Below are 26350 nucleotides of genomic sequence, written 5' to 3'. Positions count from 1 at the left end.
TCCTTTCAGGACACATCACCCCACTATCTTAACAATAGAAAAACATCACCCCAGAAGAGGATCTTTAGAAAAAGGGATAAAAGGAACACAATGCTATCACCCCACAATTCTGTCTGGCTGGGATGTCCGCTTGGACGGAATTGTTTTCCTAAAAAAAAAATCGCACATGCCTGCACCACTGCCCATTGGCGTCGCGAGATGGGAGCAAGGAAGCCGGGGGTTGCCTGCCCCCTGGAAAAGCCCCCCCCCCCACCAACAAAAAAGGAGGAAAAAAGAACAGAAAAAAAGAAGACGACGATGTGCGAAGTACTATTGCTGTTAATGTGATACACATTTAACAACATGGGCGTCCGCGGGGTGTCAATGGGGTGGGGTGGGCAAGTTTCCCTCCGCCCACCCTCGAAAAATGTTAAGTTGAGAATATGCTAGAGAAAGTACAAGAATTTGGGGAAATAATGCGCTTTGCCTCCATCTACAAAAATTCCTGGCGACGCCTATGCCACTGCCTTGTTTTTTTTTTTTAATTTCAGCCTCGAGTTTTCCCCACATCTTATATTCTCAATCCACCAGCAGGTGGTTGAGTAATTGCACCTGAATTACTCGTTTTCATTTGCCTCACGTGTTTCACTATAAAATTGACACGATCAATTTTCGTTTTAATAGCCTGGTAACGAAAACGAGATAGGCCTATTCATATACACTGTAAAAAGGGACTCCACGTCATGCACGTGAATCGACAAGTTGATGCACGCGAAGAGTCAAGTACGTCAAGTACACCATGTGATACGTAACTGGCAACTTCCTAACACCTCATGCACTTGAGCTTCACTTTTGTGTTGTTGCAAATATATAGCCACAACTGTCTCAGTTTCCTGTCAAGAGCCTCAAGTGCTCATGATTTTGGGACAAAAATGTGCAGTGCAATGGTGCATGAGGTGCCGTCAGTTTTTACTGTGTATAGTTGAGCAAAATACAGAACCGCCTAATGTATTTGTCCTCTATTAAATGCAAAACAATTGAACTGTCTACCGCATTCAATTGACAATATTGACAATATTTTAATTCAGTTTACTATTTATTGCAATTCAATTCAGTTCAATTCAATTCAATTCGATTCAATTCAATTCATCATTTATTTCTATTCAAACATGGCATACACCCCAAGGTATTAAAGCATGAGGATTTCCAATGTCTATGCATTCAAAAAATAAGTGAACACAATATAATGGTTAAATAGCTCCAACTACAACCTCAACTAAGATTTCCGATTAGAAAATTACTCGAGCATTTTTATATGCTTGTATATGCATAAACGTTTGGGCTGATCATAAACAATGCGTAGGCAGAGTTAAATTTCAAGGAACCTCATCCTGTAAAAGTGCATATTTCAGCCATTTTTCGCCTCAATACACATTTGGGCTGATCATAAACAATGCATAGTCAGAACAACATTTTCAGGAACCTCGTCCTACTGTTTCAGATGCAAATTTTAGCCATGTTTAAGTTTCAAAGTATCTGTCCTCATTAGAAACACATTCTCGTAAAAGTTGGTCCGGTTAACTTATTCTTTATGATGAGTCTTGCGGTTTTGCCGAAGTCATTTGAGCGTGATAGGCCTACTGATAAGGTCTGTGCACAAAACCCCCGGCGCTTGGGGTTTTGTGTAGAATTAGTGCCGGACCATTTTTTACGGCAGTGTGCTAGGTAATGCTTCACAGAAAAAAATAGTTGAAAAAACATACCCAATTTTTTTTTTTTTCATTTTCATTAAAAATTACCGATATCCGCTGAGGTTTAAGGTAAGCATTACTCTGACTGGGGTGGACTGTTTTCTATATTGTTGATGTACCCTAACGTGGCGCGGCCCCCAACGTGGCGCACTTTGATTTTTCGCCTGTAGCGCCTAGCTAGAGCAAAAGTTTTAACTGAAATTTCACAGAAAGTGACATTTCATCAAGTTCTAAACACTCCCGTTCATAAATCGTGATTTTATTCACCCGTTACAAAGTTAGAAGAAAAAAATATTTTTGCGTGATTTTCCGATTTTATTTTCAAGTGCAAAGTGAACACCTTGAAAATGCCCCGAAAAATCAGAAAATAATTTTCTGACGAACATCTGGCTGGGTATGTAAGTAGAGATAATAATGATTTATCAGAATTTATCAAGTTAACAGAAATTCTTAAATGTTAATTTGGATTTTTCCGAGATTTATTTAAGTGCGCCACGTTAGGGAACACTCCGCGAATTTGTGCCCAATTTCCGGACGCCACCATTTTTAAATTTTGGATTAAATTTTATGAAACCGAAATAGTTCAAAGAGGTTAAAAAGCATGCATTAATAAGGTCAAAGTACCAGTATTTTACTGCATGAATTTGAGGTTTGTCAACAAAGAGGTTTGGCAACACTACACGAGGAAAGTTGGGTAAGCTTCGAAGTGCGCCACGTTAGGAAACACGACTATACTGTAAAGCAAAGTCATTTAGCATCACCTTAACACCATGCACTGATGACCGCGAGCCAGCGGTTAGTTAAAAACATGAACAACTTTTCCCGGCCATTGCCCTCGACAAAAACGATTTCCTGCTCCAACTTAAGAAGACGCGTTTACGTCGTCGTGACGCACTTGCCTTTACGTGCACCGAGGAAGCTCTATATTAACAAAGATTATCTAAAATCCCCCTTGATAAACGACATGATAATCCCGCTTACGTTTGTTGGTGAATTCAATGCATATCCAAGTCCGCATGTGTATATAGTTAATGTACATCAAGCCTGCCGGTCACTGTTTGACTGCACAATTACAAAGTCATCTTGAAAATTGTGAACAAAAAAATACTTTGGGGTTTTGACATTGACAATTTTGACTTACACAAAGTGCAAATTATGTTTCAACATCAATTCAGAAGTCCCTTTCCTTCAATCTTTAAAAGGGGTGGAAATTATATCCTATAAGGAGAATAGAATTCGGTGTCTGAAAGCTATCTATAATTTAATACTGATGGTGTCTTATTTTTCTAAGTATGCGATGTAAAAGTGTTCTCATCAATTTCTGAAAATTTAATGCATCCAGGCGGCACGACAGAAAATGCATTATGTTCAACACATGAATACATCAATTTAAGATGTGTCTTGGCAAACAAGAGAAGTCAGCGACTGACTTTCTAAAGTTAAAAAACAGACAAGCACGAACATCTGAAAAATAACTGCAAGATTTGTTTTCAAATTCAAGTTTACACTAATAACTTCAGTTATCCGAAGCGTGACACGTCGTCACGGGGCATTATGCGCTCAATGAAAGCTCATAATACTTTCAAGGAAACTGATGCACAAAACAGACAAGATAAAAGTCCCAGATATGGATGGGCACTATTTGCAATGACAATAATTCCAGAATGATGTAAATTTACTTTGCAAAACCAACGCACGAAATGGATAAAAATAGGAAATAATTGAGCGACCCCGCACTGGACGAATTCCCTGACGTGTATACTTCTCATTATCAAGTAATTAATTATACTCTTTTGTTATGGAAAAAGATGGAAAAAGAGGTGTGAAGTCATACTTGCTATTAATTTCGTTCAAATTTAACAAAATAGGCGTCTGCAGGGGTGTCAATGGGGTGGGGTGGGCAAATGTCCCCGCCCACTCCCCCCCCCCCAAAAAAATAAATTGAGAATATGCCAGTGAAAGTACGCGGATTTTTTTCTTTTTGGAGGGGGGGATGTGCTTTGCCCCCCCCCCCCAAAAAAAATCCTGGCGACGACCATGCCAATGGACGGACACATAACACTGAACAGGTCGTTGGAACGATGTTGCCATAAATCACTAGCACTCTTAGTCGTTCCATTTAGTGAGATTACGACAAATGCAAATGGTGGCTGCCAACATGAAGCTATCGGCTTATGCACGTCTCTGCATAGAGACTGTGGGTTTTCAGTCGGTTTTCAAACAGTCATTGGTTTAAAAGCGTACACTAATGATGCAAACAATCTCGTGGATGTACTTTGTTAGCAGATAATGTGTGTTGTATAAAGATTGAAGATAATAATATAAAGACGCACTCAACTATCCTATTACAACATAACAATCATTCAATCAAATCAGTACATGGGGAAATTGAGCGTTGGTGCACAGTTGAAAAAAGTCACCCTCTGATTTCTTTGTGGTGACTCTTCCTTCAGAGTGCTTCAGGTAATAATGAACACAATATATCATATCTGGTAATATACACATACTAAATTGAACAGTAGAGGCTGCTCTATCTACATCGGGTATAATGAACATTAATGTTTACATCTGTTACTGCACATAATTGGATATTATAGCAGATAGAGGTTTCATTCTTCTCGGAAATTCAGGTAATGAATAGAACTATACTTTATTAGCTAATATATTAACATCTACTGAATATCAGAATAATATCTTTTTTTCTGAATCAAGCAATTGGGTATCATTAATATATCTGTCATTGCATATTATTCTATTGGATATTTAATGGGATAATATTGCAGTGGTTTTCCTTGCCAGATAAACAAATAAATAACAATGAATTGTTTTGCTACAAATGATTATGTAAATTGAGAATTGCATTTTATTTGAGATGGAGATAAATCACAAAATATTGCTGATTTAAAAAATGATTGTTAGAAACACCAATCAGTTTAAACGTTATAAGGCATATTGCTCGTGGTTTAGTGCTGTTTTAGAGCTGTGTACAGTTTGATAAGACCTTTCTGTAAAAAGATCTGAAAAAAAGTAACAACAATCGAAATGTTGAACTCGAGTGCAGTGAATGTAAAGATGTGCGATATCATACGAACAATCCATGTGCAGCACACGATGTAGCACGTATTAAATAAAAATGAACGCCCACCCTTGCTAGACATGGCGCCGCATAATGCCCAAGTTAATCCCTATGAGAATTATCTGTTCCTTTGTATGCAGTAATAATGAACGTCATTAAGTCTAATGAGCGGGTGCTGTCTGCGAAATTCATTGTACAATAATATGTTTAGTAGCTAATTAGGAGGGACTGCTGATGAAAAAACTCGATGTTACTAAATTACATTTTAATTCTTGTGAAGCGTGCTCATCAAGGTAGCTTTTATGTCTTCGAAGAATTGAGTTATTTGGCCCTCATGAAGTAACTCCACTGGTAAGTTTGTAGGTAGACGGTGAAATAATAGACGCCACAAAGCAACAAAGAAGGGGTGCAGAACGGAAAACCGTTCTCGTGAGAGAGATGATTACATTTAATCACAAGAAGTTATGGGAAACTTCGTTTCTTACTGTGTTTTGCGAATGTCTGTCTATAGTAGTGGCCGTGCCCGCCATATTCCAGGAGCACGTGTAAGTTTTAGGGCAAGGTGGTGGGTATGCCAAAGGTCTGCTTCCTTTTACACAGTCATGTTATTTGAACATAATTTAACTGCTCCGCTTAACGTTTTCAAGCGAAACAAAATCACTTAATTAAAGGACAATTCTTTTCCTAACATTTTAATAGCCTTCTTGACAGTTCTATTTACTTATTCTTTTACTAATTCGTGTATTCTCTGCTTATTTCTAATTTGGTATAGAAATAAATGTGGATTTTGGTATGGAAATAAATAGGATTCATAGATTTACAAGTATTTTTTTGCGCGTGCAGTGATGATCACGTGACAGCATTTTGACTCCTAGGAATAGCGCGGAATCAAAATGGTGACTGTCAACGCACAATACCAAGGTCAGCAGAGCCATGACATTTTGGCCTTCCTCCTTTCCCGTATTGTTTTTACTCTCTTGAAAGATTGCTACTGTAATCCAGCTCTTCTAAGATAATGCACAAATACAGGCTTGTGGACGTGCAAAAATAATCTCAGAAAATGTTTATTCACGATATCCCAATCTTGCCATCATAACTCTTCACGGAACCGATAAGCCATTTGCGAGTTAAATTTGAATAAAATCCGGAACGCTGACTTAATCCAATGCTCTGCACGTTTTCACTTTGCATTCTCCCGACCAAAGAGACTGTTACTATATCACGTGATTCGGACAAGCCTTATGCTGGCAAACCCCAGCTCCGGCATGGTCTGGTGTCTTGTGCCATTTTCACCCATTGTGAACAGTGTATTGGTGCTGAGCGTCTCTTACTTTAGTTAACGATGCAAGAGCTTGCCCCAAATCATGCGATAAGCAACAGTGTCTTTGGTCTGGATAATTTAACGTTAAAACGTGCCAAGCATTCTGAGCAAGTCAGTGTATCAGATGATTTCACATTTAAATCCCAAACGGTATAGGTCACTCACAAATGGCTTGTTGGACAACGGCTTAATCTGTATTTACATCAGTTAGGGGTAAATTTATGCAGCAACTTGGGATATAATTTTCTTCCCACCAACGACCTACATTTTTTTCACAATCAATTAAGTCGTAACATTGGACAGGTGCCAGAGGGAGTTTGCCAAACCCATTGACGCTTTGCTGACGCTACAGTGATAATTGATTCGTTTCTACTAATTCTCATTGCATTCTGATTCCTTCCTTTAAAAGTGGGTCCCCGGTGTGTTTTGTCTCTCTTAAAATAGTTGTCAGGGCACAGAACAGTCCATGACATTATTTACATCTGAAAAAAATTCTAATTTTTTTATGGTTATACTTAATTCATAGGGAACTCATACAAATCTGTTCTGAATGGGAAATTTGATCAGATTAAAATAAATTGCTTGGAAAGTTGTCTTCATTTGCCCGTGAGAAAAACCCAAACCCTGTAACTTACAAAGAGTTCACTGAAGTAGTGCTCAAAATTAACATTTGTTTTGAATATAAAAAACCAAGATATGCAAAATAAGTGCTTTGCACAAAAATCCAATGAACGAATTCCGCGAAAAATGAAAAGGACAAAAATCAACATGATATAGTCAGTCAAAACAAAGGTATTTCAAACAAGTGTGTATATATCCAATAAATGAATTCCACGACCAAAAAACAATACACATGACTGTATAGGTTAGACATTAAACACAAAGTCTATGAAGATAACGGGGTTTTTTATTTATGTGAAAAACAAATTAGACATTTTGTTTATCCAAATTGCGAAATGTTCCCCAGTGATAAAAGTTGCAGTTAAAAGCAATATTTTATCTTTGAAATTATTGCTGGTATGTACCCCGCTCAAAAATGAGCTGAAGCTCACAACAGCTTGATGAAAACTGCCGCTGGGCACACTTCCTCATTGAGATGTGGTTTGAAAAAAAAATATGGTTTTTACATTTTTATTACATTTTAAAACTTTATGATTATGATGCCACAAAGACAAGCAATATTGGCAAGCTTCGAAGCGTGACCCTCCACATGCGTATATGAGTATTCTGAAATATTCATACAACGGCTCAAACCGTATCTGATTAATTTCATCCCGCATGGTACGACTGAAAACCCGCTTAACGAATTTGCTTGAAGCCACTAATTGTGACTGCCGGATATGTGAGCAGTCATGCAGTTTATACGTGATTAACATGAGTTAAATTAAGCATAACGTCAAATAATTGGCTTGTAAAGTATAATGTATACTTCTGAGCTTGCTCCTTGGGATGTTATTATTGTTCAATATGTAAGAAGTATTCTTGTATGCTGCTAAGTTTGCACGGAACAGCATAAGTTTACAGAACCGATATAACCACTATGTCAACCTCGTCTCCAGGGGTTACTTTATTTTTTAACCTCGTTTCCAATAGTAACCCCTGGGTTGGAAACTTGCTTCCTGTATCCTGATTCGATACAGCAATAGCAAGTTATGGATTTATATATTAGCCTATTTGGGGTATGGCCAACACAATATAGGACGGCGCTATATGGTTTGGGTAAATACAACAGACTTTACCCAAATCAAACAGCGCCCTCCTATTGTGTCTGCCACAACTCAACTAGACTAATGAGATACTTGGTGTGTTTATTGCCATTGTGTATTAATGTAAATTATCACGTCCACTCCATATCAAAAACAATCCCTCTCTTTTCCAATTTTACTTATAATAATTATGTTATGTGAAACTCCATATTGGCTGGATAAGTTTGTTAAATTTAAATCCTGTTTTCAGATCTCACGCCGCGACGAATTGATTCTGTCTACCCCAGACACCGCTTACTAAAACAAGCACTAATTTAAAGCACAGCCAGGCACCAGACTATTTCTTATTTGCGTACATGTGCAAGATTTTTGAACATGCAATTGATCCACTGCCAGGGTGAGAGAGCAGGAAGTGGTAGTGGTGGTGGTGGTGGTGGGGGGGGGGGGGGGTACTGCTCGACACCATGGGAACAAGGTTGCCGCCATGTACCATTCGCCACCATGTACCATTCGCCAAATGAGACGAAAGCGCAGCTAAATTTGCAAGACAACACCATTATGGCGTCGTTTCTTTGCACAATTTCTCTATGAATATTCGCTGCATTTACATGACCAGCGCTCATAGGTTTACACAAAGAATAGCAATAGCTTGAAATCGGAAGGTATTTCTGTATCGGTCATGCCAGAAAACAATCATCGGAAATTTCATATTTTTTAAAGCGTCTGCCCGCTTCTTTTCCAACCGCAAATGTCTGCATGCATGTAGCTCATTTGAACAGCGTGTGACATCCTATACGACACTGTGTCCATTCAATAACGTAGTTGTAGCACGCCAGTCAAGGGTCTTGGGCGCCAATCTGCCTCGGTATTATTTCATTTCAATGTTTAAACAACAACTTAACATCACATTTTAATGACTTGTCCAACATGTCGCCAGAGGATGACGTGAAGCAATGTGAGGAACCTTTTTTTGTTAGCAGATTGGGACACAATCAATCTCAGCGCCTTTCCAAATATTTACGCGGGGATACACATTAAGTCAATAGTTGTTGTATTTTTATGTCTCACATCGTGACGCCTAATATCTAAAAATGAAATAATAATAATGATAATAAATAAATGAATAAATAATAAAATGACATCTTTCTTGGAATTGTATTCAAGACTAAAAAACGTACATCACATCTCTGCAAAAAATTAAAAAAATGAGCGAGTTATTTTAACAGTTACACAGGGTGAGTAAAAAAAAAAGAAACCCAAATGTCGGCACTTTCAAAATCTAGGATATGAATGTGATTTGTTTTCGTTTTGCTGATAGAACACTTACCTTTTTTGTGATCCGTGGACAGAACTTTAAAACTGTGGTTGTGTTTAAAATTCGGTATACCTTGAAAATTACATGAGTGATTTGAATGATTCGTGCTCAAAGAAAGCTAATGAATTGGGCTTTTATATTCTAGATTTTGAAAGTGCTACATTTAGAACTTCACTAAAATAATGATCCAAACATGTGGGTTTCGTGGTTTTTTTTTACTCACCCTGTATTCCACTTGGACTTGCTACGATATTTGTTGCGTCAAGTTAGGTTACTTTTGTGTTGGTTGCGGACAGACTTACTCGCTCGCTTGATTGGTACTTGCAAATTAGACTTGCTGAAATCTAATAATGATAATAATAATAATAATAATGTGCTTATACAGCGCTTTATACCAAAGGTCCCAAAGCGCTATATAATTATTACCCCTGTTCATCAGGTCATGAGACCAGTTTTTGCAGCAGCTCAAGATCAGCTCATTCTAGTCTCTACCTTCACAGGTACCAATACACCTGGGTAGAGAGAGGCAATTGTAGTAAAGGGTCTTGCTCAAGAACACAAGCACCATGTTCTCCGTCAGAATTCGAACCCATGTACCGCGGCACGTGAGTCGAACACAGTAACCACTGGACCACAGCGCTCCAAATTGGCCAAAAACGTTATAAAGTCTCACCTTGGCCAAAAACGTTACAAAGGCTTACTCCCAAACGCCAATGAATGGGCTAGCTCTGGCTCATTGCGTAGGCCACATGAGTGAAAAAAATCCCGAAGAGCGATGCTTCCGAAAGTAGGATGATAAAGATTTAGCCACGCGGATGCCGCGAATGACTCTCTTAATAGAAAGGGGAAAAGGATCAGCGTACATTCTCGATGTCATGGCGCCTGATTGCTTGATTGCTTCGCCGAACAAAGTCTAATATGTGGCTAACTTGGTGTTGTGGCTCCCGAAAAATGCTTGCCACCCTTGCCTCATCTTGATAAAACGATAAGGAATGAACCCGAGTATCTCAATCATTCGTCTCACGTCTGTCTGAGACATTGAGACTTGCCGCTTTTGGGAGCAGCCTACTAAGAAATTTGTGACACATCCCAGGCCTGAGGTGTGTGAAGATTTTTCTTGGATGCACCGTGAAGCAAAATTGTTTCCTCGCCAGTTTGCAGGATGTGACACACTGTGAGAACAACAGGGCAGTTAGCTGGTTGAGTCTTTTAGCAACAGACTCTTGAAATCATGAAAAAAAATTATCTGTATATTTTGTTTGAATTTTTACATTCTGTTTTATTTTACTAATGTAAACATGCAGAAAAAAAGTTGACTTTTTTCAACATAAAGATTTAATGTGGCAATTACATTTATTTTTACAGCATTTCTATCAACATTGTGCTTAAACTTAAAGGGACAACTTGAGAAACTTCAGCGCAAGAGGGAGCTGTATAACATACAATGGGAATCACCGATTAAGGCATTACAAACAAAAAAATCTAACGAACGGAAAAAAATCTCTTGGACAATAGTTGCATAAAAGAAGGTTTATGGTGAAGCTCATAGATTACTAAGCGGCGGTCGCATTTTACTCTGTCTGCTCGGTTGTTTCATGGTTGTATTAGTAATCGTCTAAAATATATCTACAGTATGACTTCATGACATTTGTAATTATTAGCGCTAGACGTTATGCACCTGTCGTAACGTGAATAGTCAGCTACGGTGTCTTGTTCTCATTAATCCGGCTGTTCGGCCACGTCTGCCTCCGTTTTTTTCCGAGTTGACACTCTTCATAGACTTCACAAAAAAAATCCTTGGGGAGTTGGGTTGGTGCTTGGCATACTGTTCTTTAATTTCTTGCACTCCTACTTCTTCGGATTACTTTCGACTCCCGCCAAGGCAGACATGTTTGTAAAGTTGGTTGGTTTGCTTATACAACCGGTTTTTTCATGGGTTTCCAATATATCTTTTCAGGGTCGTCCTCCTCCTCTTGGTCGTCGTCTCATAAGAAACATATGAGCCACATCGCCCATGCAATTTAAACGGACCCTATTACAACTGGAGAGAATTACCACAAAGTCTTGAGATACAACTATTATGTGCCCACTCTGTTTATTTTTCGACCGATTACACAGAATGATAACAAAAACTTTTTTAAAATGGGACATTACTAATTTACGAGCAGTGCATTTAAAGCAGGTAAAAAAACCAAATTAATATCGACTACCTAGACAAACAAAACGATCGTAAACCTTCATTTCTAAACCCGAATCCCACAATTTGCCAACGAAAAGCGTGTTTCGATCCTTGCGTGACTCTGCCCGAAAAGGAAACGACTTGCAAGTCAATACCCGCGCGCGCCCTGATTACCCGCCGTTAAAGTTTGACTAATTCCAAGATGGTGTATTGCGTTACGTGTACGGTTTCTGGGATTGTCCTTATTTATGTATCCATCAGCGAGCTAGCATATCGGGTAATACGCGGGCATTCCCTGCAAGTTATGACAGCACTTGCTCAACTAATCACGCGAAGTGGCACCTACTGGGACGGCTTGACAGCTGCGCATTCTTCTATTACACCTTATTTGCGCATACAGACATGTTTATCAAAGAACATGATTTGTAATAGGGTATGTATGAGTCTCTCTTCATTTCAATTTCATGTGCCTCTTGCACCATCTCTCCAGAAGGTTGATTGATTCAAAAAGGGTTTCGTGGAAATAGAATGATTAAGAACACCCGTGTTTGGCACATGACAGAAACATTAATGAGTGCTGTAAACCAGGTGATCTGCGGTTCGCAGCACGTGTCGCCTTTTCCGCGGTCGATCCGTATTATGTTTTGTGTTGTTATTCTTACAGAAGCTGTTCATTTCCAATTGAAGAAATGATTGGGTCCTCAAATGTATTTGTTTCTATGAAACAATAGCATTTTCACACTTTTCCATTATGAGTTATGACCTCTATTGCCCCTGGATGACCTTTGACCTCAGTAATTAACTGAAGATTTTTGTCTTCCCACCCAAGGGTTACTGCATCTAAGTTTCATCAAAATCCATGAAACGATGTAGAAGTTCTACAGACAAAGCAACATTTGAAACATATTTGAACAATGACCTGTAATGACCCCTACATGACCCTTGACCTCATTAATGCGATGAAAATGTGTGTCTTCCTACCCAAGGGACACTGCATCAAAGTTTCATCAAATTCCATGAAAGCATGTAGAAGTTATATATTTTGTTCAAAAACTTAACCTAAACTTTATCATACATAGTTACGGGGATACGGTCATAATATCATACGAATCATACGAAGTTAAAGGGAAAATACAACATTTGCAAACATCGAAAACTACCAAGTTGTGACGAAATACCTTACAAGGATGAAGGTAAATGACAGTCTAAAGCATCCTGTAAAATTATGGTGGTGTGAAGTCATTTTCACGAAAAATTGTAATTTTTGTATACATTTCCAACGGTGGTCGGCCGACCACCGTTGGAAATTTTTTTTTTCAACTACTGCTCCAAATTTACCATTTTTTGTTCAGTCCAAATTTTTGTTTGCTATTGGTTCCATGTTCATGAACGGGTGCAGGCCAGCTAGACTGGTTTCCTTTTACCTTACAATTTCCGGTTTTTTTTTATCCATTTCATTATTAGTTGCGTCAGGGAACCAGACTACATGAACATTTTTGTTTTTTGCTTGGTTTTTCCAGCATTTTCGAACACAAGACTTTAAACATGTCAGTGAAACAATATTTTGATCTATTATACTAACCCCCCGAATAATTCATTTCTGAAAATTAGAGCAAAAGCCAATGATGTACATTTCCTTTAAGTTACGGGAATACGGGGTTACGGGGATACAGAGTTTAGGACTGGTAAGTGTCCCCCAAAACTTCGTTTAGGCGACGCACTAAAGTGGAACAGCTAGACGATCAAATGAAGAGAATTATTAGTATCATTTGGTAAAATCCCTGAAAACATAATTTCTTATAACTCATGGAGGACTGGACCCGAAGGGCAAACCCATTGTATCTGACTGCCTAAGTCACTGGCTGGCTGGGTCACTGCAATCAGACATTTGAGTCAAGATCACCTAACAATGTCTTGTTTGCTCTGTCCCGGAGCACTAACTCTTACATGAATCAGCCTATCAAAAAAGCTGTCGCTGAAAACAATGTGTGCGTTACTATAATGCATACAGTAGCAATACCAAAGTTAATGTCCCAATTCCCTGAGGCAAATTTCTAAGCGCCAGATGTGCAATTAACAGTTAACTTTTTTTTTTAGCTGTACCAAAGTTCTCTGACAATTATAAGAGTGCTTATAATATATATATATAGTGCGAGACTCCACAGCTCTAAAGAGTCCACCACATTCTGGAACAGGATGGTTCTTAATGAGACAGGCGGCACATGGATCACGACGAAGCATCAGTCATGTTAGAAAGCCGTCCCATCAAATAACCATTTGGTCCAGATAATCCTCCGTAATTGCGGGCCAATGCATCAAACTTGGCATCACTCAGTGGACGGTTTAACCATGGTTTAATCAAGGTAACCAGACGTTTGCGGTCGGATGGTCTGATGGCTTTGGATGGGATTACCTTATGCCGACAGTATAAGCCATCTTCATAAAGGTAAATATGGAACCACATTCGCGCTCATGCCGCACGCGTTTTTAAAGGGGCACTAGTTCCTGAAAGCCTGACTACGGGCTTTGGAAGTGTGAAAATGCCTTCTTGATTAGTCTAGTATTAAACGTCTTTGGAGGCGTGTAATGTGGGAAACCAGCGCTATCTGCTCTCTTGCCCGCGGGGAACCAACTTGATCGTGCCACTACCGAAGCTAGACTCATCACCGCTTTGCAGAGAGCAAATATGACTTGGTAAATTAAGCTCCGGGGAGGTTGACCAGGGATTTAATCGAGCAATTATGAGGTGGTTAAGAGCCCAGCAAGAGCGAAGCCTGTTCAAATGGGCCGAGTGGGACCGGGAGCCGGAGACATCCAGGCACGAAGTGAAACCGACAGGTGACTTGGTCCTCTTGTCCTTGAGTTGGAAGATGGAAGAACACACTTTTGGTGTTGGTACTCATGTTGTGGGGTATTCGCAGGTGGTTCGTATCTACGTGGAAACGTCTCATCTGGGTCTCACCACACATGTACGTATTATGATATTAACATAAGCAAAGCAGCTGCCAACCATAGAAATAATAATAATAATAATGAAGAAGCAAAGATTTCATGATATATTTCCGTGTCCTTGTTTACCTCTTGAAGACATTTTGATGCCAAAACTCAATTTGAATTGATTGAAGCATGATGAAATGACCATGGAAGAACCAGAGTTGCAGCGTCCCTGACTAAGAATTGCGCCAATGTTAAACACAATCTCATGACTTTTGAAATGTTGTCCTTGTTAGGTGCGCCATGCAATGGTTGCTTTTAATGTGATTGCATCCAATAAACTGTTGCCTAGTAACTTGTAATTTTGTCGTGCTTGGAACCTGTCGCATCCCGATTTCGCTAATTCACAGTTAGTCACGCAACGATGCCAAAGTGACACTACAAAACCTACGTCATATTGTAAAATGTGCCCAGGCCATGAGTCTAATTTTAGCTAATGTGAATATCCCTATTCATGATCAATACAGTGATAATCTTAGCAATCATCTTCTGCCGGCAGGCTAGATTCAATGCCATACTGCTTTATGGCCGTAGAAACAAGAGACATCATAATTATATACAGACAAATTGCGATAGATGAAGAGTACGGGTGAACTCGATTTACGACGTCCTGAAGTCACGACGATAAGCTCATGCAAACAGTTCGAGGATCGGAAGGTATATATCCCGCGGTGGAAGATGTTGTGATGATTGAACTACAGTCATTCAACAACGAGAACCGCCTACGGACATACTGTATAACTTGCCCTTCGTGACTGTGGTTAAAGGGGCATGTTTCAGATATATGTTCCAGGGGAGTCAGGTTGGCGTATCGGTACTTTCCTCGCCTTCCACCGCTGTGCGCCGGGTTCGAAGCCCACCTTGGACTTATATGTGGATCGGGTTTTCAGTACCTACTTGATTCCGTGGGTTTCCCTAGAATATTCTTCTGGGGTTTCCTCCAACCTCTAAAACTGTAATTTCTTCTCAATTTTATTGTCCTCTCTCTATACAGGTTTTTCAGGCTTGCGAGCTACAACGCCTAGAGAACTATTGAGGAATCCCCAAAAATTAATGATTATAACAATATCACAGAATAAGAATATAACAAGACAACAAAAATCCTAGTAAAACTGGTCCCAGAGCACACAATATTACATTCAATCCATCCGCAATGACTTTAAGCCATTGGCTGTTGGCTTGAAGCTTTCTCATGCATCTGGCGTAGACAATGACTTGAAGCTATCTCATGCATCTGGTGCTGACAATGAATCTGATTCAGCCCATGACTGGATTTTCATATACAAAAGCAATGTCCCGCTCTCTTCACCGCTCAACAAGCAGGCTGTCACAAGTGACCGTGAGTCTTTCAATCGGTGAAATATAAAGAGGACTCCAGACCGGTGTCATATGAAAATCCGATTCCTATGAAAATCGGACTCCTTTTCCCTATTATTGGTTTATCCCTCGCACGTGACAGGTCACTCTCCTATAAACAGGCCTATTTATAGGCTATTATCATGCTTACGCATGCGCAATACCACCAAAGAGTCCATATTTCATGGAGTCGGACATTCACGGTAGACCGGCCCTCGGGGACCATCAAAACAAGCTCCAAATGATCTCAGAAGCTGTGGGCCAACGAGTTTGTGTTCATGCATGATGGACGTGATGGTGCCATATAGTAGTGGCATATATATACCCATTGCCAGGGCCCGGAGGACGAGTTGATATATACCACTGCCAGGGCCTGAGGGACGAGTTGATATATACCACTGCCAGGGCCCGAGGGACGAGTTGATATACACCAACTGCCAGGGCCTGAGGGCCGAGTTGATATATACCACTGCCAGGGCCTGAGGGACGAGTTGATATATACCACTGCCAGGGCCCGAGGGACGAGTTGATATACACCAACTGCCAGGGCCCGAGGGACGAATTGATATATACCAACTACCAGGGCCTGAGGGACGAGTTGATATATACCACTGCCAGGGCCTGAGGGACGAGTTGATATATACCCATTGCCAGGGCCTGAGGGACGAGTTGATGTGTACCCACTGCCAGGGCCTGTGGGACGAGTTGAAATATACCCACTGCCAGGGCCTGAGGGACAAGTTGATATATACCCACTGCCAGGGACTGAGGGACGAGTTGATATATTCCCATTGGCAGGGCCCGAGGGACGAGTTGATATATACCCACTGCCAGGGCCTGAGGGACGAGTTGATATATATCCACTGCCCGGGCCTGAGGGACGAGTTGATATATACCCACTGCCAGGGTCTGAGGGGTGAGTGGATATATACCCACTGGCAGGGCCTGAGGGACGAGTTGATATATACCCACTGCCAGGGTCTGAGGGGCGAGTGGATATATACCCACTGGCAGGGCCTGAGGGACGAGTGGATAGTTTCATACCCATTGCCAGGGCCTGAGGGGCGAGTTGATATTTAGCCATGCAAGGCTGTCACTGGAATGTTTGTTACTAACAAACGGAGAGACACGACGGTTTGTTGAGCTGCTCTCCGCAGCAAAAAAGAAAGAAAGAAAAAAAAGGAACGGACGAATGCCGTAGCTTCTGCCAATGAACAGGTAGAGGAATCCATCACATATCTTGTAAAAGTAATCAACAAGGAATGACAGGATTCAACCCCAACGACAGAAACTCTACATCTCAGCCCGACATCTCAAATTCCCGGGAAGCTCTCTTGAGGAAACACATTTGCGCCTGTTCCATCGATTTATGTCTCCACTGATGAAAAGATAAAAGGGAAATATTATCCGATTGGGACACCATCATGACCTCCCTGAATACGGCCACCGAAGAAGCCATGTGCAAGGCCTGGAAACATTAAAACTGCATTGCCTGTATTGCGGCGTCGACACTGGAAGGTGACACGGGAAGAATCGTTTTCAAAAGAAAGATACCGATTCAATGCAATTATCAATTGGTGTTAATCCAACTTGGCAGTTGCCTCAGAGTAAGTCTTCATGGATGATTATATTTGCTAAACTCGAAATACAGTGTCGGTGAACGTATTTGAGATAACAACAAATATAACAAAAACACGGATCATCTTGATTTTTGTTTTATAAAAGCTATTTTATTAAAATGAGAGAGAAGTAAGTTTAAAAAAAAAAACCACCAAAAACAAACAAACAAACCCCAAAAAACAATTTCAACAAAACTCGAAAAAATAAAAGTTTAATCAACCTGCTAACAACAGCTTGATCCGTAACAAGAAAAGGATTAAAATTAAAAGAAAACAATGATTTAAAGACAAAAAGGTCAATAAGGTTTATAAAAAAAAAAACTTGACCCACTTTTGGTGGTAGGTCAGTAGCGCAAAACAGAACTTATTTTTGATGTGGCTTTATAAAGCCTAATCCAATGTAACCGTAGAAAGAGCACGAGTGGCACACCGAGGGCAATCAGTGACAGCGGCTGTAGGAGAGATGCACCCGATGGAAAAACCTTGCGATCAGACAAAGCTTAAAGGGAAAACTACGGGGACTCAATTTACACCTGATCACGCTCAGGAAACTGGGATAGTGTTTCACCTAAACAACAGAACGCACTTTGAGAACAGGCGGAAAAATTGATGCAGCAATCACAAATCTATAGGAAGTCATTCTCGGATGGATGATTTATTTGCTTTTGTGACAACTGCAACTTTGATGCAATATTAATCACCTAATGCTTTCTTTGCTCTGTCCTAAATCCAAACCCTGTCCACACAAAAGTAGTAAACCACTGTTTTCCCGCATACGATGACCTTGCTTATTATTTAAAATAAAAATAAAAATGATATGCACTCTAAAAACATCTGGGTCAGATTGATCCGGAATTAATGGTATTTCGGGTCAACCCTTCTCTGGGTAAAAATGACACTTTTTGGGGGTCAAAAACATTTGTTTTACCCGGAAAGGGTCATTTTTGACCCGTAAAGGTGTCATTTTTGACCCAGAAAAGTGTCATTATTGACCCAGAAGAGAGTAAAGGCCAAACAGAACCCGGATTCTGGGTCAATCTGACCAGGGATTTTTTTTAGAGTGTGATGTTTTGATTTCATTTTCACACCCATCGTTCAAACAACCTTGACTTAATTAAAATCACTATCAACCAACTGATTCGTTTCAAAAGCCAAGAATATGTTAGACACATTCGTGAGTTACAAATTGATCGGCCACAATTGGTCATGATAATGTGCAATAAATGCATTTTAATCAAAATTAAAAAATGTAAATGTTACAATTGCTATGATTACATCTTATCTGAACATCTCAAGAACCAATATCCAACTTGAAGAGCCGGCAAGATATACTTGAACTGAAGGAATTCTAAGACGCCTAATAAGGCCCATTGCAAAGTGTACTTCGTAGAAAAGATCAAAGTAATTCGCTGAGTCGGTCTTGCGAAATAAACCGTAGGGCACTGACGTGCTCGCCATGTCAAAGAATTAAATTTCTGGGTGAGTCAACACAATTTAAACGCTGCCAAATATGCTCTAAGAGGATTTAGTTTCTCGCAGGTTATAATTCAATGAAGCATGACGCGTGCTAAAGAAATACTAATTCACGCTCGCACTTTGCGCTGCACAACGGCGTAAATCGAAAATCCCTCCAAGCGATGGATTCTACCTGATTCACTGAGCATTAGTGTCGACCACAAAAAGCATGAAATGGAATTTTGCACACCATGTTGCTCTTTGGAGTTCTGTAGGCCATAATAAGTGCATACAGCTTATTGGTGAAGATCTTTGTAGGGCACGACCAGCTTTGAGCAGCAAGAAAAGGTAGTCCTTTTGCTCCCGCGGTGCGTCAATAAAGCGATCAAATTACAAAGTGCAAACCGTAAACCAAAGTTTACTTACCCGTTTATAACCGAACTGCAGTGTTGAGAGTGAAATTAGCTCAAAATCTGTCCCATCGGAATGAAGTGCTTACAAATTAGCACACGCAGTAAATGGAGGTAAATTAATGCGTTGTGAGTGGTTCTAAAAGGTGATCTATCTGCTAATGGACCCCGCAGGCGAACAATAGAGGGCGCTGTGTGACCTTACAACGACAGCATTTTGAGTGATATCGCTCGCACTGTTCAGCGTTTTTATTAATCTACGCATACCGGTGTACACGAAACAAGATGGCGCCCAATGCTCCTTCACTATTGGCTCATTATTACCATCGATTGGTTGCTTATTGGGGTCAAAGCATAAAACTCAGCTATGATTTTTTGTGTGCTTCACAAAGAATGTACAAGTTGCATCTCGAAGTGCACAAAGTCAACATACAATGAAGTTTTGCGCATTGAACAAATTAGAAGCACCTCTTTGCATTATGAAGTGATGTAATAAAGGCAATTTTGCAATACAGTGTTTGCACAGAGCGCCCTCAATGTGGAAAGTCTACTCCTCTGTGATACGCACGCATGGACACTGTGTTCATTCATTGTGACGACTTGTGCACCGTGAGGGCACTCACTGTTCAATCTCTCTAATAAGAGTACAATTTTTCCCCTTTTCAGACAGACTGACACTGCTCTCAGGCCTCCAACTACCAACCGAGTCAATGCACAAATTCCAACACTCTGTCAGAAATTTCCATCGTAGGCACCTCCACTTTAAATACCACCATGGCCCGAGCCCACCTGCAACGCCTGCCGCGCTGCGGTCCCTCGGACGTCTACTCTTATTTACCTTTCCCATCGCAATCGTTCATCGATTCCAAGTAGCACAACGCCCTGGGAAGAAGGAAGAAAAAAACGGCAGCCGGAATCCAATAAGGCCCCGTATAACTCCCCTCTGTTTTGGTGCAACCTGCTTCATCCCAGAACTGCGAGGGACCTACCTACGCTCATGCAATACGATCGGAACAAAGTCCTTGTGGGAAATGTCTTCGCAGATTGCAGGGAATAGCTAATGCGGTGACTGACTTGCAATTTGGTTATAGGGTTGTGTTGGTGGAACATACAGATGTCATCTGTGATCTGGAGTGGATTCAGAATCTGCTGAAATTTCAAACTGGGAATAGAATGGGAATACAGAACGTTTTTTTGTGTGGGATGGTACACTGGGATTGTGATGGAATCGCTACAAATGTGGTTGCTTACTATCAGAGAGAACACTCGACTATGTAGATATTGATTGAGGAAGACGGGGAAAAAACACACCGATCCACAATTCTCTGAAATTTCAGCCAAGACATTTCGAACTTCAACCGACATACATAAAACAAACTCCCTAGAGCGCAAATGTAGCGACCATACTGACTTACGACACATAAACAACGTGTTTTAAAGCACCATGAATGTCGGCAACTGTTGCTCAATTTGTTTTCCATCAGTAAAATAAGCCAAAATAAGGTCAACTACCCACACTCTTGGGCAAATAGTTCTGCAAATTGGTTAAATGTTTATTCGACTTAATCAAAACGTGACGAATATTCAGCATACAAACCGTCGGCTGGAAAGCTCTGGCCTACAACCACCACAGCAGTCTAAATATGTGTAATTATATGCCTCAACACATATGCATGTTAACTATTTGTTGAGAGTTTAGTGATGAACACATCCAGATGTTTGCGAGTTCCACATCTCCAGCATAATACAATTTGATTATTGGTAAACAATGGAACAATCTGAGCGCATCACTTTCAACAATGAGTTGATATCCACCAAAAAGCATTCATTTCACACATGACAACACTGCATCCTACGGTACTTATACAAAACCCTCAGGGTAGGCCTTTTTCAAATACTATTTCCAGCCTGTAATTGTTAACTAATAGAGATGGAATTTTATAATCAGAGTGAATTTACCAACATCACCGGGTAATCCTTTTCTGCGTCAGTTTTGCCAGGTTTCAAATCGATCAGGCGCATTATATAAAAGAGGAAACATACCAATTGGTTTTTGCCGGTCAAGCCTGACTTTGCACCTGCACAATCTCCAGTATGCTCGGATGATGATTACACGGTCAATGTGTGTGCGTGATGACCTTGGCAGAACGTCCTGAAAATATTTTGGGCTTTTCGTAGCCCCAACTAAGGAGGATTTTGTAGTCACACGACCGTGGAACTGAGGCCTATTTATTTGTAATCCTGTGACGCGGTGAAAATGACTAATGACTCAATTAGTAACGAGGCATTAATTTCCTCACTGAACGATGCCAAACCGAGCGCTTTGTCACGCCCCTACCCCTAGGCCTTTTTGCTAGGATGTAGCCTCAATCCTGCAAAATCCTCCAATTGGCCTCATGGAAAAATAGCAGATAGCCTAAATCCCGCAAATTCCTCCATTATTTCTTGAATATGGTCCGTGGAGGGGTGTACCACTGCCTGAATCCTGCAAAATCCAGCGGCAGTGATTGCTAATATATGTTGAGATTTGGCCAGTGATATCCTGGAGCACTACGGAAGATTTCAAGCATAATCCAGGTCTAATTTATGCATGGCTGAGCAGAAACAACACAAAGTCCGGCCCAAGACCTTGACAAAGTGCATCCTACAAAATCAGTAACGCACTTTTGCAATGTAACCTCAATCCTCCAAATTCCTCCACTTTGGCAAAGAGGATTTCGAAGGATTCAGGGCGGTGAGTGTTCAGACCAGCAAATCTGGATATATCAGGATTTGACAACGATGTACCTGTGTATTAATCTGTGAATTCCTCAAGGCTCTTCACACGGGTATGTTCTATAATTAATATTGCCCTGAACAAGATTAAAGCCGCTCACGGTACAGGTCTACGAGAGAAATAAAAAGAAGAGTAGGTAATTATGAATCCTGACGCACTCAAGGGAGGGGGGGGGGGGCTCGGGGGGCTTGAGCCCCTCCAAGAGGTTGTCAATTTTTTTTTGGTTTTGGTAATTATTTTAGTCCCTTGATTTGACCTTGATGATATGTATGTGGTATATTTTCGAGTAGTATCATAGGGGTCTAAGTGGCGCCACCAACGTCAAAATAGTCCCCCCCCCCAAAAAAAAAAACCAACAACAACAACACAACTCCCCAAAACACACACACACACACACCCACAAACCCACCCCCACGCTCACACACAAACATTCTTTTTCTGCGGCCAAACATTTTGGGAAATTCTTTTTACACATTTTAACTTCTAAAAAAAATAATATGATCCCCCAAGCCAAATCCTGGGTGCACCACTGGTTGGAAAATGACAGATCATAGGTTGGAGGCAAACAAGCACAAGGTAAGGAATTACAAAGACATGTAGCTCATAGAAATGAGTGTCCTTTTGTTCTTCATGGATGTACACCATCGGTATATAAGACAACAGGCAGAAATCCAAGTTTCTCTCTCAAACATTCTGACTGGAGGAACTAGTTAAACAGGCTGGGGTGGCTACAGACTGACGGTGCTCTTAATGCAAAAGAGTGGTAAACACTCGAAGTTGTCGCCATATATGCTCTTTAAACAGTGTGGAAGTTAATTCACTCTTGTAGATTGATTTTTCACTATGGGCCAAAGTGAGGAGTGCGAGAAGAGGCATCAAGTGCCGTGTATCCATTAACACACATGTGGCTGCCCTAACGTGGCTCTCAAAAGCCACACAGCTCCCTCAATTAGCACGGCACAAACCAAATACACCTCGTGATCATTTTTATTTGTCGTTTATCATAAAACGCAGGGCAATGGAAACCTCTCTTCTATCCCGCAATAGCATTGCCTTTATGTTTAAATTAATCTTAAACATGTCAAACTGAAGACAGTTTTGTGTTTTTTTGCCCTTCCATGGTTGTGTCATCTCAAAAAATCCCCTGACTTAAATTTATCATCCACATGTTTGAAAATTGGATTCTAAACACACGGCATTTCAATTCTTATCTTACGGAGCACAATCAAGAGACCTATCCACACAAGCTGCAAATCCGTAAGTCCACATTACAAATGAAAGGATTTTACTTTCCCAAACGAGGGGGCCTTTGCAAATAAAATTAAAACTGCAGAGTAAATACCAGAGCAGCATAACAATTGTCCAATCTCTCGCCCCAACGTAAACATACCACACGAGGCCATTTTCAATGCAGACCACTTTCCAAATCACTAACGTTTTCAAAATTAGTTTACAGTTCGCCCGTCACTTAATTTCATCGTTTTGGCACTACGATTGAATTGTGTTTGTGACCGCCTTTTTAACGCATATTGATTTACTGAACGACTGGCTACGGGTATATTATATTAAGAGTGATTTTTAGGGAAAAGGGTTTTCTTTTAAGTACGAGTCAGGCACAATTACACTTGTTTCCAGTGCTTTCGTTTGGCTGGTGTCTAATGGGCGAATCAAATGCTTATATAGATTTGTGCATGGATGCCCCTGGGACCGAGTACCAGGTACCGGTCATTTCGCGACCAAGCTCTGAAATTTATTGTAAAGAAATTGTGCATCGACCGCTTTCCCCTAAAGTATAGCGTAAATGAATATCAATGTATACATTTCTCAATTTCTTGACGAGGAGTGTGTCTACATGTTTTTTGTTAATTTTGGGGAAAAGTGACCAATGATATCTTTGAAATCCCGTTCCGTTTTGCCCAATACCATTTTTATACCGAAGTACTTTACTTGCCTACTCTGTTTCCTTTTGATATTACAACATTCTGGTGTTTATCTAGCTAACCAACCTTAACCACTACCTACAATTTGACTGCACCATAAAATACCACCTGGGATACTTGAGTAGTTCCACTTGGCTGTGTAATATGCTCCATACTGCTGTCTTTGAAATGTTGCACTTCTATGATTTAAAGATGTTTTGCGTTCCGAATTTTTAAGATAAAAACAAAATCTTCAAATAATCATTTTCAAAGGAGGGTGATAAATACTATCTTAGCAACATAATAATCTTTACGAATGACAAAGGACGTTACCCAGATGCCTGTATAATCGTCACGCACAAAACAACCGATTCGTTTGATTATCATGTACAAATGCTTGTAGAGAAGCATAAAATGTACCTAATAAGCTATTTGCGAGTGACCTATGCCCATTGGGATTTAAATTTGAAAAACGTCCGGCACACTGACTTGCTCAGAATGCTTGGCAGGTTTTAACTTTGAATTCTCAGAACCAATGACACTGCTGCTATTCACATGATTGGGTCAAGCTCTTGCATAGTTACACAGACGCTCAGCACCAATACATTGTTCACAATGGGTGAGAATGGCACAAAGACACCAGACCATTCCTGGAGCTGCGGGTGGCTAGCATAAGGCAAGCCCGAATCACGTGATATAGCAACAGTCTAGTTGGTCGGGAGAATGCAAAGTAGAAACGTGCAAAGAATTGGATTAAGTCAGTGCTCTAGATGTTATTTAAATTTAGCTCGCAATCATGTACTCGATCACAGATCAATACGGTTAGCCTTTGAATGTCATTTTAGTAGACGCAACAAGAAGGGAAGCTTTTGGGGATGACTGTCTGTCACGTACCGGCTTAGTAGAATAATTCAGCAGAGATAGTGAAGTGACGTTATCAGATTTTCAATTGGGAAATTGAGTAATTCAACAATTTAGATCACACCTGCGAAACAGCTGTTCATATATCAAAGAAGCCGAATTTTGAAGTGACCTTATCAAATTTTCAATTGGGAAATTGAGTAATCAAACAAGTTAGATCACACCTGCAAAACAGCTATTCAAATATCAAAGAAGCCGAATTCAAAAAAAGTGTCTTGCTCCAAATTCCCAAGTTTAAGGTACATTAATGATCGCGTGCAGGACATAGTGACTTCGCAATTTACAATCCAAACTAAAGCGGAGAGTGCAGTGAGTGTTTTTTGTTAGTTTCATAACGTAAATCTTTCACAGGGAAAATCCATCGGATTGGATAAATGTGAAGGTAACGACCAGAATGCGCTGATCTCGAGCTGCTGCAAAAACTGGTCTCATGGCTTAATGAACAGGGGTAATAATTGTGCAGCACTTTGGGACCGTCGGTATAAAACGCTATTATGCATACACATTATTTCATTGTTATTATAATTACATACATTGTAGGCTTTCAGGAAGGTCACCGATTCGAATTCCAGTAATAAACCTGCTCGACTTTTAGTTCTTGCGGTATCATAGGCACTGGATTTCGAATGTTATTATGTAGTATAACATTGGGACAACATCTCACACAATTTTCATTATATGGTCACGAACTACCTATACCAATACACATCATATAAGCATTTCACGTCACTTTCAGTCTACATCACCTTCGCATATGAACCATTTTCCAGTCTTAAATAGAGATGATGTAAAGTGTATATGTCTCGCGATGCAATGTGAATCGTCACCAATAATAAAACATAGAATATTCACATGACAATGTACATGTATGTTCTCAGTCTTCCAGTTCGAGTACATAGAATAACAAAGTAAATATAAGTACTTTACTTACGCAATCCAACAACTTGCTAAGTTTCTTCCGACGTGGTCGGACTGCGTCAGGAAAGTGATGACTTGGCAGACAGTATTCATAAATTGCGATGTGATATTGCGCACTTGGTGGAGCAAAGCACGAAGCCACATTCGAGCCCAAATCCCAATAAAACATAGCATTGGCCTACTCCTCCAACACATTTGCACATCTTCGATATCTCATGTCTATTTGTTGATTTGCCGCGCATCCACGATCCGTACGGCAAAATAATAAAAATTTAGAAGAAAAGGTAAAATATATATACATAATCATAATTACCTTCACACGCTGTCCTTCTTGGCTAATTCGTCTGTGTGCGTTCTCATTCCTCCACTGATGCACATCCTGTCCTTTACATCATGCTAGCCGCATTCTGCAAATTCGATTATAGATTTGATCACTCAATACCTTTACATACTGAGTGTTTACTTCCCGACTGCGGCCGGCCACTGTGTGCATCTGGCCGCCCATAATATTGTCGTAATTTACTGAACAGAGTCGGCCGGTAATGAGAGCCACGCGAGACATGCAGAGGTTAGGAAGCGGTCAGAATTAAAGTGAATAGTCTGGGTTTTTACCAAATGGACAAAATTGACTTCAACCGAAATATGCTCGTCTTGT

The 26350-nt window shown here is 40.3% G+C and overlaps 1 protein-coding gene across 1 annotated transcript in view; it reads right to left on the bottom strand.

Moving 5' to 3' along the window:
- The window catches only part of LOC119731553 (soluble guanylate cyclase 88E-like), a 31260-nt gene extending 5161 nt beyond the window's left edge, over positions 1–26099 (bottom strand). Inside the window, exon 1 of the mRNA XM_038204734.1 lies at positions 26009–26099. The gene's annotated coding sequence lies outside the window, so the exon portion shown is untranslated. The remainder of the gene's footprint in view (positions 1–26008) is intronic.
- Between the last annotated feature and the right edge of the window lie 251 nt (positions 26100–26350).

The sequence above is a fragment of the Patiria miniata genome, unplaced genomic scaffold (assembly GCF_015706575.1).
Source record: "Patiria miniata isolate m_02_andy unplaced genomic scaffold, ASM1570657v1 HiC_scaffold_1, whole genome shotgun sequence".
NCBI classification, from domain to species: Eukaryota; Metazoa; Echinodermata; class Asteroidea; order Valvatida; family Asterinidae; genus Patiria; species Patiria miniata.
The sequence above is the reverse complement of the archived record's forward strand: the minus strand, read 5'-3'. Positions and strand labels throughout refer to the sequence as shown.